Raw genomic sequence first — 9,700 nt, forward strand, 5'->3', positions numbered from 1 at the left:
GTCTCCTCACATGAGGCTCTAACCCACTGAGCTATTGCGGTCTCCTGACATGATGATGCTAACCCACTGAGCTATTGCGACCTCTACTCCGAAATAGATATATGTTAAAGTAATAACTTTAAGTTCGTAATTCATAAACGTGTCTCCTTAATAGTGTTGTTGTTGTATCATCAATTGATGCGGCGCATTCGATGATTTTATGTAAATATATATAGCACTTAAAGGCAGCACGTGTACACGTTATAAATTCGTGTGTAGTCGGGCCCTTTTTTTAACACGCGGTGCTTCAGTAAATTCCGCTTTCTTAGCTAGCCGTGGGTAGAATTTACTGGATGACTACACTTCCGGTATCCAACAGGATACATGATCGGGGTTTTAGAAGAGAACAGCGTCATTTTTTTAAGATTACGTAATTTCACCTATAACATCATGACTGGGCTACCAACTGCACTGCAGTCAGCAATGTTTATGGTGGCGAGCAGGGACACTCCATATATTTTGTTTTTGTTTATTTATCCCCCAGCCGTACATCCTGTTCAAGCCGGCGGGCTTTGGACCAGACGTATGAACGACCGGAACTTTGAGTGTACTACTGTACGACAAGACTCACATCTGACCAGTCGTTTGAGCTATAGCCAGATGTTCCGACGGACGTAGATAGTCCAGAGATTTGGCGATGTGTGCCTGTCATCCAGAGCGTAGGCACTTGCATGTGATTATAAAATGTTCGTTTTAAAATTACGGCTTTCCTCAGCACCGAGACCCTTGTCCTTTTATATTTTTGCTTAAATTAATATTCTATATGCAAGTGCCTGTGATCCAGAATAGGGACACGTCTGTTACTTATTTACCTACTTACTGGTCATCAGGAGGTTTTATTCATTAATATTACTTTTAAAAATGTGCATATTAAAAAAAAAAACTTTTAGAGGTCTTTAGATTATGGACGTCAGGTTTTTTTTTCTGCTGGTGTTTTTTGCCAATACGTCATCCTGGATGTGAAACAGCTGCCTTAATGACCACAGGGACGGTATGGCACGGATTCCCAACCTATGGTTTATATTTATATGCTATCTTTACCATGTCATACATGTATATATACATGTATATATATGGGCAGTGAGTTGGGGATTCCTGCCAGTCCCTGTGAACCGACCTTTTATTCTAAACAACGTGAACCACGAAATCAACAATACGGGCATTTTTTACGATTCTGAAATTACTCAATAAAAATTATTTAAGAATAATTTTGTACTTTTCCCCCCCAAAAAAACCCCCCCCTTTCTAATCCCCGGAAAGAAAAAAAAGGGGGGGGATATAAATTGTTTTTAAAAAAAAGAAAAACCCTTAACCTTTTTTTTAAAAAGGGTTTTCTTTTTTTTAATTAAAATTTTAGGTAACCCCCGGGTTGGTCTTCCGGGGGGGGTAAAATTTAGGGGGTTTGTTTTTTTGGAAAAAAAAAAAAAAAAAAAAAAAAAAAAAAAAAAAAAAAAAAAAAAAAAAAAAAAATTTTTTTTTTTTTTTTTTTTTTTTTTTTTTTTTTTTTTTTTTTTTTTTTTTTTTTTTTTTTTTTTTTTTTTTTCCCTTTCCCCAAAAGGGGCCGTTTCTGTTTTATTTATATTAGCATCAGGGTTTTACATTATATTCTTTAAAAATTGGCTTAAAAAAAAAAAAAAGAGGTTTTTAATTGTATTCTTTTTTTTTCTCCCTTTTTTTTTTTAATTATGGGGAACATCCCCTTTAAACCCAAGGGGGTTTTTGGAGGGAAACCTATTTTTTTTATATATTTTTTTACCATGTCTACAATATATACATGTTTTATGGGCAGGAGTTGGGTTTTTCCCCGCCCGAAAAACCCTTTTTTCAAACCGGGGCCCAAACAACAATAACCCCGGGCCTTTTTCTTTTCGAAAAATCAATAAAATTTTAAAGAAAAATTTTTGGGTTTTTTTAAACAAAAAGTCGAGTGTGACAAGAGCGTGGTTTTGCTGAAAAATTTTTTTTATTTTTCTTCTCACACGAACGTGTTTAATTTTTGCTTAATTTTTTTCAAGAAACTTTATTCAAATAAAACCGTCTGAAAACTTATTTACAACCGGGGACGGTTTTCAAATTCTTAATTGTTATTTTGGGTCTTTAGTTGGGGGAATTTTTTTTCCCTGCCAAAACCCTCCCTTAGGTGAAAATTCCAATACCCGACGTTTCCCAAACCCCAAAAACCTAATGGGCCTCCCTTAAACGTAAAACCCCTAAATGTTCTTCTGCAGTCCAAACCCCACCCCTTTTTTTTTAAACCTAACCAATAACCCCGATCGTTCCTTTAACCTAAAAAATTGTTTTTTTAAAACCCCAAAAGATCGCTTCCCGACAGTAAAACCCCAATTTTTTCCCCTCCCTGAAAAACCTACACCCCCCGTGTTCCTTACCAAATACAAATAACCGATCGTTTTTCTAACCTCAAATTCCAAATTTTGGTTTTCTCCTTTAAATTCCAAACCCACCCGACGCCTTTCTGACCCCAAACCCCTACCCATCGTCCTCTCGCCCTCAACCCTACCCGATGCCCCTTTTCCGACACCCCACAACCCTCCATCGTTTCTCCCCTGACCCCTAAAAACCCTCCCCAATCTCCTTCCCTTTTAACTCTAAAAACCCTCCCCGATGTCCCTCCAACAACCCAAAAACCCAAACCCCCCTCCCTCTCCTAAAACCCACAAACCCTACCCGATCGTCCCCCGAACCTAAAAACCCTACCCATCGCCCTTCCCCCCGAAAAACCTAAAAACCCTACCAAATGTCCCTCTCTGACACCTCAAACCCTACCCCATCGTCCCTTACCCTACAAACCCTCCCCGATATCCCTCTTTCAGCTACAAACCCCACCCCCCCTTTTCCCCCCTACCCCCTCCCCCACGGCCCCCTCTCCTGAAACAACAACCCTACCCATCCCCCTCTCCCCTCCCCTTCCCCATCTACCCCCCCAACCCCCCCCCCCCCCCAAACCCCAAAAACCCCCCCCCCCGCCCCCCCCCCCCCCCCCCCCCCCCCCCCCCCCCCCAAAACCCCCCCCCCCCCACCCCCCCCCCCCCCCCCCCCCCCCCCCAAAAACCCCCCCCCCCCCCCCCCCCCCCCCCCCCCCCCCCCCCACCCCCCCACGCCCCCCCACCCCCCCCCCCCCCCCCCCCCCCCCCCCCCCCCCCCCCCCCCCTTTTTTCCCCCTCCACCCTCCACCCCCTCCCCCATCCCTCCCGACAGCCTACAACCCCTTTACCGCCCGTCGTCCTCTCCCTTACACCTCCCTAAACCACCTCCCTTTCCTCTCCTGCAGCACACAACCCAAACCCCGTCTCCCTCCCCTAACGGCTACAACCTACCGATGCTTCTCCTGACCCTTTACAAACCTACCACGGTCCTCCCCCTTTTACACCTACAACCTACCCGATCGTTCCTCTCTCTGACGCTCCCAAACCTACCCCATCGTCCTCTCTTGACAACCTACAAACCACCCTTTTCGTCCTCTCCCTGACAGCCTAAAAACCCTACCCCGACCCTCTCTTGACAGCTACAAACCTACCCCATCGTCCTCTCCCTGACAACCTACAAACCCTACCCGATCGTCCTCTCCGACAGCCTACAAACCCTACCCGATCGTCCTCTCTCTGACAGCCTACAAACCCTACCCGATCGTCCTCTCCCTGACAACCTACAAACCCTACCCGATCGTCCTCTCTCTGTAAACTCTACAAACCCTACCCGATCGTCCTCTCCCTGACAACCTACAAACCCTACCCGATCGTCCTCTCTCTGACAACCTACACACCCTACCCGATCGTCCTCTCCCTAACAACCTACAAACCCTACCCGATCATCCTCTCCCTGACAGCCTACAAACCCTACCCGATCGTCCTCTCCTGACAGCCTACAAACCCTACCCCGATCGTCCTCTCCCTGACAGCCTACAAAACCTACCCGATCGTCCTCTCCCTGACAACCTACAAACCCTACCCGATCGTTCCCCGCCCCCTGACAACCTACAAACCCTATCCGATCGCCCTGTTTTTGACAGCCTACAAACCCTACCCGATCGTCCTCTCCCTGACAACCTACAAACCCTACCCGATCGTCCTCTCCCTGACAACCTACAAACCCTACCCGATCGTCCTCTCCCTGACAACCTACAAACCCTACCCGATCGTCCTCTCCCTGACAACCTACAAACCCTACCCGATCGTCCTCCCCCTGACAGCCTACAAACCCTACCCGATCGTCCTCTCCCTGACAACCTACAAACCCTACCCGATCGTCCTCTCCCTGACAACCTACAAACCCTACCCGATCGTCCTCTCCCTGACAGCCTACAAACCCTACCCGATCGTCCTCTCCCTGACAGCCTACAAACCCTACCCGATCGTCCTCTCCCTGACAACCTACAAACCCTACCCGATCGTTCCCCGCCCCCTGACAACCTACAAACCCTACCGATCGTCCTCTCCCTTTTGACAGCCCTACAAACCCTATCCGATCGTCTCTCCCTGACAGCCTACAAACCCTACCCGATCGTCCTCTCCCTGACAGCCTACAAACCCTACCCGATCGTCCTCTCCCTGACAGCCTACACACCCTACCCGATCATCCTCTCCTGACAGCATACAAACCCTACCCCATCGTCCTCTCCCTGACAACCTACAAACCCTACCCGATGTCCCCCTACACAAAACCGATCGTCCATCGCCTCTCCTGCCACCTAAAACCTACCCATCGTCGTCTCCCCCCCACAGCCTAAAAACCCCCCTACCCATCTCCCTCCCCCCACCTCAAACCCTACCCGATCGTCCTTCCCCTCACACCTACAAACCCTACCCCCCAGTCCTCCTCTTCCCCCCTGACAGCACCAACCCCTACCCCCGATCGTCCTCTCTCTGACAGCCTACACACCCTACCCCCGTTTTCTCCTTCCCAAAACCTACAAACCTACCCAACGTCCTTCTCTCACGCCTACAACCTCCCCCCGATCGTCCTCTCTCTGACAGCATACAAACCCTACCCCATCGTCCTCTCTCTGACAGCCTACAAACCCTACCCGATCGTCCTCTCCCTACAACCTACAAACCCTACCCGATCGTCCTCTCCCTGACAGCCTACAAACCCTACCCGATCGTCCTCTCCCTGGCAGCCTACAAACCCTACCCGATCGTCCTCTCTCTGACAACCTACAAACCCTACCCGATCGTCCTCTCCCTGACAGCCTACAAACCCTACCCGATCGTCCTCTCCCTGACAGCCTACAAACCCTACCCGATCGTCCTCTCCCTGACAACCTACAACCCTACCCGATCGTCCTCTCTCTGACAGCCTACACACCCCTACCCGATCGTCCTCTCTCTGACAGCCTACAAACCCTATCCGATCGTCCTCTCCTTAACAACCTACAAACCCCACCCGATCGTCCTCTCCCTGACAGCCTACAAACCCTACCCGATCGTCCTCTACTGACAACCTACAAACCCTACCCGATCGCCCTCTCCCTGACAACCTACAAACCCTACCCGATCGTCCTCTCCCTGACAACCAACAAACCCTACCCCATCGTCCCCATCTCCCCTTACCGATCGCCTCCTCTACGCCTACCCCTCCCGATCTTCCTCCCCCCCCCCTACAACCCCCTTTACCCCAATCTCTCTCCCTCCCAGCCTCCCCCAAACCCCTCCCCGATCGTTCCCTCATACAGCTACCCCCCTACCCGCTCGCCTCCCCAAAGGGCCCACCAACCTACCCCCTCGTCTCCCCCGACGCATACAAACCCTACCCCCGATCTCCCTCTCTCGACAGCCTACAAACCCCTACCCGATTCGTCCCTCTCCCTGACAGCCTACAACCCTACCCCCTCTATCTCCCTGAGGCCTACAACCCTAACCCATCGTCCTCCCCCCTACAGCCTACAACCCTACCCCCCCCATCGTCCTCTCCCTAACAGCTCCCCAACCCTACCCCATCGTCATCTCCCTGAACCTAAAACCCTACCCATCGTCCTCCCCTCAACCACAAACCTACCCCTCGCCTCATTTTCTCTGACATCAACCCTACCCTTCTCGTCCTCTCCCTGACAACCTACAAACCCTACCCCATCGTCCTCTCCCTGACAACCTACAAACCCTACCCGATCGTCCTCTCCCTGACAACCTACAAACCCTACCCCATCGTCCTCTCCCTGACAACCTACACACCCTACCCGATCGTCCTCTCTCTGACAGCCTACAAACCCTACCCCATCGTCCTCTCTCTGACAGCCTACAAACCCTACCCGATCGTCCTCTCCCTGACAACCTACAAACCCTACCCCATCGTCCTCTCCCTGACAACCTACAAACCCTACCCGATCGTCCTCTCCCTGACAACCTACAAACCCTACCCCATCGTCCTCTCCCTGACAACCTACAAACCCTACCCGATCGTCCTCTCCCTGACAGCCTACACACCCTACCCCGATCGTCCTCTCCCTGACAACCTACACACCCTACCCCAATTAACTGTTTTATGAAGGATTGTTCCGGACAGGCGGCACAAAATAAACTTGGTTTTCACCGTGTTTTGACACTTTGAAGGTGGAATAACCCTATCTTACTTTGCCTTGTATAGAAAACTGTTTGTACGTAATTTCAAATTATCAGCTCATGGTCTACTATATATGGACGATCTTGCATGTGACGTCATATCATTGTTGTTGCATTGTGACATCAGAGATTTTTGATATCAAGAAATATTATTAGAAAAATCGATTTGAATTTATATTTCAATTTGTTTTTGTTTTTTTGTTTTTTTAATATAAGAAAATTTTATGATTTTTGATATCAGAAAATGTTTTATAATCAAGAATTCGATCTATCGAGCATAATATAGGCTAAAATTACTATAAATTCAAAGTCTCTATATATTCTATAAAAAAAATTGACGTTATTTTTTTTATATCAAAAATGATTTTCTGATATCAGATATTCTAATTATCAGAAAATAGTGAGACGACGTGTACATTTTCCCGTAAAATCTGAACACGCCTTCAATAGAGCCTCGCACCAAATTTACTTTCTCGGAATTTCATATCGAGATAACCAATTTTTAAATACTGTACATTTATATTAGATGATATATGACACGTTATTTTAATGTATCATACATGTAGTATATCATACATTCTATTGACTTATCTGTCCAGCGACGACATTGCTGATATTTAACACGTATTCTCTAAAATGTGCATTTCAAGTGGCTATTTGATGGTAGGTAACAGATTGTCCGGGACCGGTCCCAACTGTTGTCTGTGTAAGTATTAAACTAACGATTATTGTCCTCCACTCCCACCCTCTCATTCTGCTCCTCTCAAATTTCCCACCCCTCACACATTTCATTTCCCGTCTAAAACATTTCTCTCAAATGTCACGTCCTCTCATTTCCCTCCTAAAACACTTCCCTCACCTGTCACGTCCTATCATTTCCCTCTAAAACATTTCCCTGACCTGTAACGTCCCCTCATTTCCCTCCTAAAACACTAAACACTTTCCTCGCCTGTCACGTCCCCTCATTTCCCTCCTAAAACATTTCCCTAACCTGTAACGTCCTCTCATTTCCATTCTAAAACACTTCCCTCATCTGTCACGTCCTCTCATTTTCCGTCTAAAACACTTCCCTCAACTGTCACGTCCCCTCATTTTCCCTCCTAAAACACTTCCCTCACCTGTCACGTCCCCTCATTTCCCTCCTAAAACACTTCCCTCACCTGTTGCGTCCTATCATTTCCCTTCTAAAACACTTCCCTCACCTGTAACGTCCTATCATTTCCCTCCTAAAACACTTCCCTCACCTGTCACGTCCTATCATTTTCCGTCTAAAACACTTCCCTCACCTGTAACGTCCCCTCATTTCCCTCCTAAAACACTTTCCCCGCCTGTTACGTCCCCTCATTACCCTTCTAAAACACTTCCCTCACCTGTCACGTCTCCTCATTTTCCGTCTAAAACACTTCCCTCACCTGTCACGTCCCCTCATTTCCCTCGTAAAACACTTCCTTCAACTGTTACGTCCTATCATTTCCCTTCTAAAACACTTCCCTCACCTGTCACGTCCCCTCATTTACCTCCTAAAACACTAAACACTTCCCTCACCTGTAACGTCCCCTCATTTCCCTCCTAAAACACTTTCCCCGCCTGTTACGTCCAATCATTTCCCTTCTAAAACACTTCCCTCACCTGTCACGTCTCCTCATTTTCCGTCTAAAACACTTCCCTCACCTGTCACGTCCTATCATTTCCCTTCTAAAACACTTCCCTCACCTGTCACGTCCCCTCATTTTCCGTCTAAAACACTTCCCTCACCTGTTACGTCCTCTCATTTCCCTCCTAAAACACTTCCCTCACCTGTCACGTCCCCTCATTTCCCTCCTAAAACACTTCCCTCACCTGTTGCGTCCTATCATTTCCCTTCTAAAACACTTCCCTCACCTGTAACGTCCTATCATTTCCCTCCTAAAACACTTCCCTCACCTGTCACGTCTCCTCATTTTCCGTCTAAAACACTTCCCTCACCTGTCACGTCCCCTCATTTCCCTCCTAAAACCCTTCCCCGCCTGTTACGTCCTATCATTTCCCTTCTAAAACACTTCCCTCACCTGTCACGTCTCCTCATTTTCCGTCTAAAACACTTCCCTCACCTGTCACGTCCCCTCATTTTCCCTCGTAAAACACTTCCCTCAACTGTTACGTCCTATCATTTCCCTTCTAAAACACTTCCCTCACCTGTCACGTCCCCTCATTTCCCTCCTAAAACACTAAACACTTTCCTCGCCTGTTACGTCCTATCATTTCCCTTCTAAAACACTTCCCTCATCTGTCACGTCCCTCTCATTTCCATTCTAAAACATTTCCCTCACCTGTAACGTCCTATCATTTCCCTTCTAAAACACTTCCCTCACCTGTCACGTCCCCTCATTTCCCTCCTAAAACACTAAACACTTTCCTCGCCTGTTACGTCCTATCATTTCCCTTCTAAAACACTTCCCTCACCTGTCACGTCCTCTCGTTTCCATTCTAAAACATTTCCCTCACCTGTAACGTCCTATCATTTCCCTTCTAAAACACTTCCCTCATCTGTCACGTCCTCTCATTTCCATTCTAAAACATTTCCCTCACCTGTAACGTCCTCTCATTTCCCTTCTAAAACACTTCCCTCAACTGTCACGTCCTATCATTTTCCGTCTAAAACACTTCCCTCACCTGTTACGTCCTCTCATTTCCCTCCTAAAACACTTCCCTCACCTGTCACGTCCCCTCATTTCCCTCCTAAAACACTTCCCTCACCTGTTGCGTCCTATCATTTCCCTTCTAAAACACTTCCCTCACCTGTAACGTCCTATCATTTCCCTCCTAAAACACTTCCCTCACCTGTCACGTCTCCTCATTTTCCGTCTAAAACACTTCCCTCACCTGTCACGTCCCCTCATTTCCCTCCTAAAACCCTTTCCCCGCCTGTTACGTCCTATCATTTCCCTTCTAAAACACTTCCCTCACCTGTCACGTCTCCTCATTTTCCGTCTAAAACACTTCCCTCACCTGTCACGTCCCCTCATTTCCCTCCTAAAACACTTCCTCCCCAACTGTTACTCTAATTCCTTCTAAATTCCTTCACCTCACGCCCTCATTTCCCTCCAAAC

The sequence above is a fragment of the Pecten maximus genome, chromosome 8 (genome assembly GCF_902652985.1).
Source record: "Pecten maximus chromosome 8, xPecMax1.1, whole genome shotgun sequence".
NCBI lineage: Eukaryota > Metazoa > Mollusca > Bivalvia > Pectinida > Pectinidae > Pecten > Pecten maximus.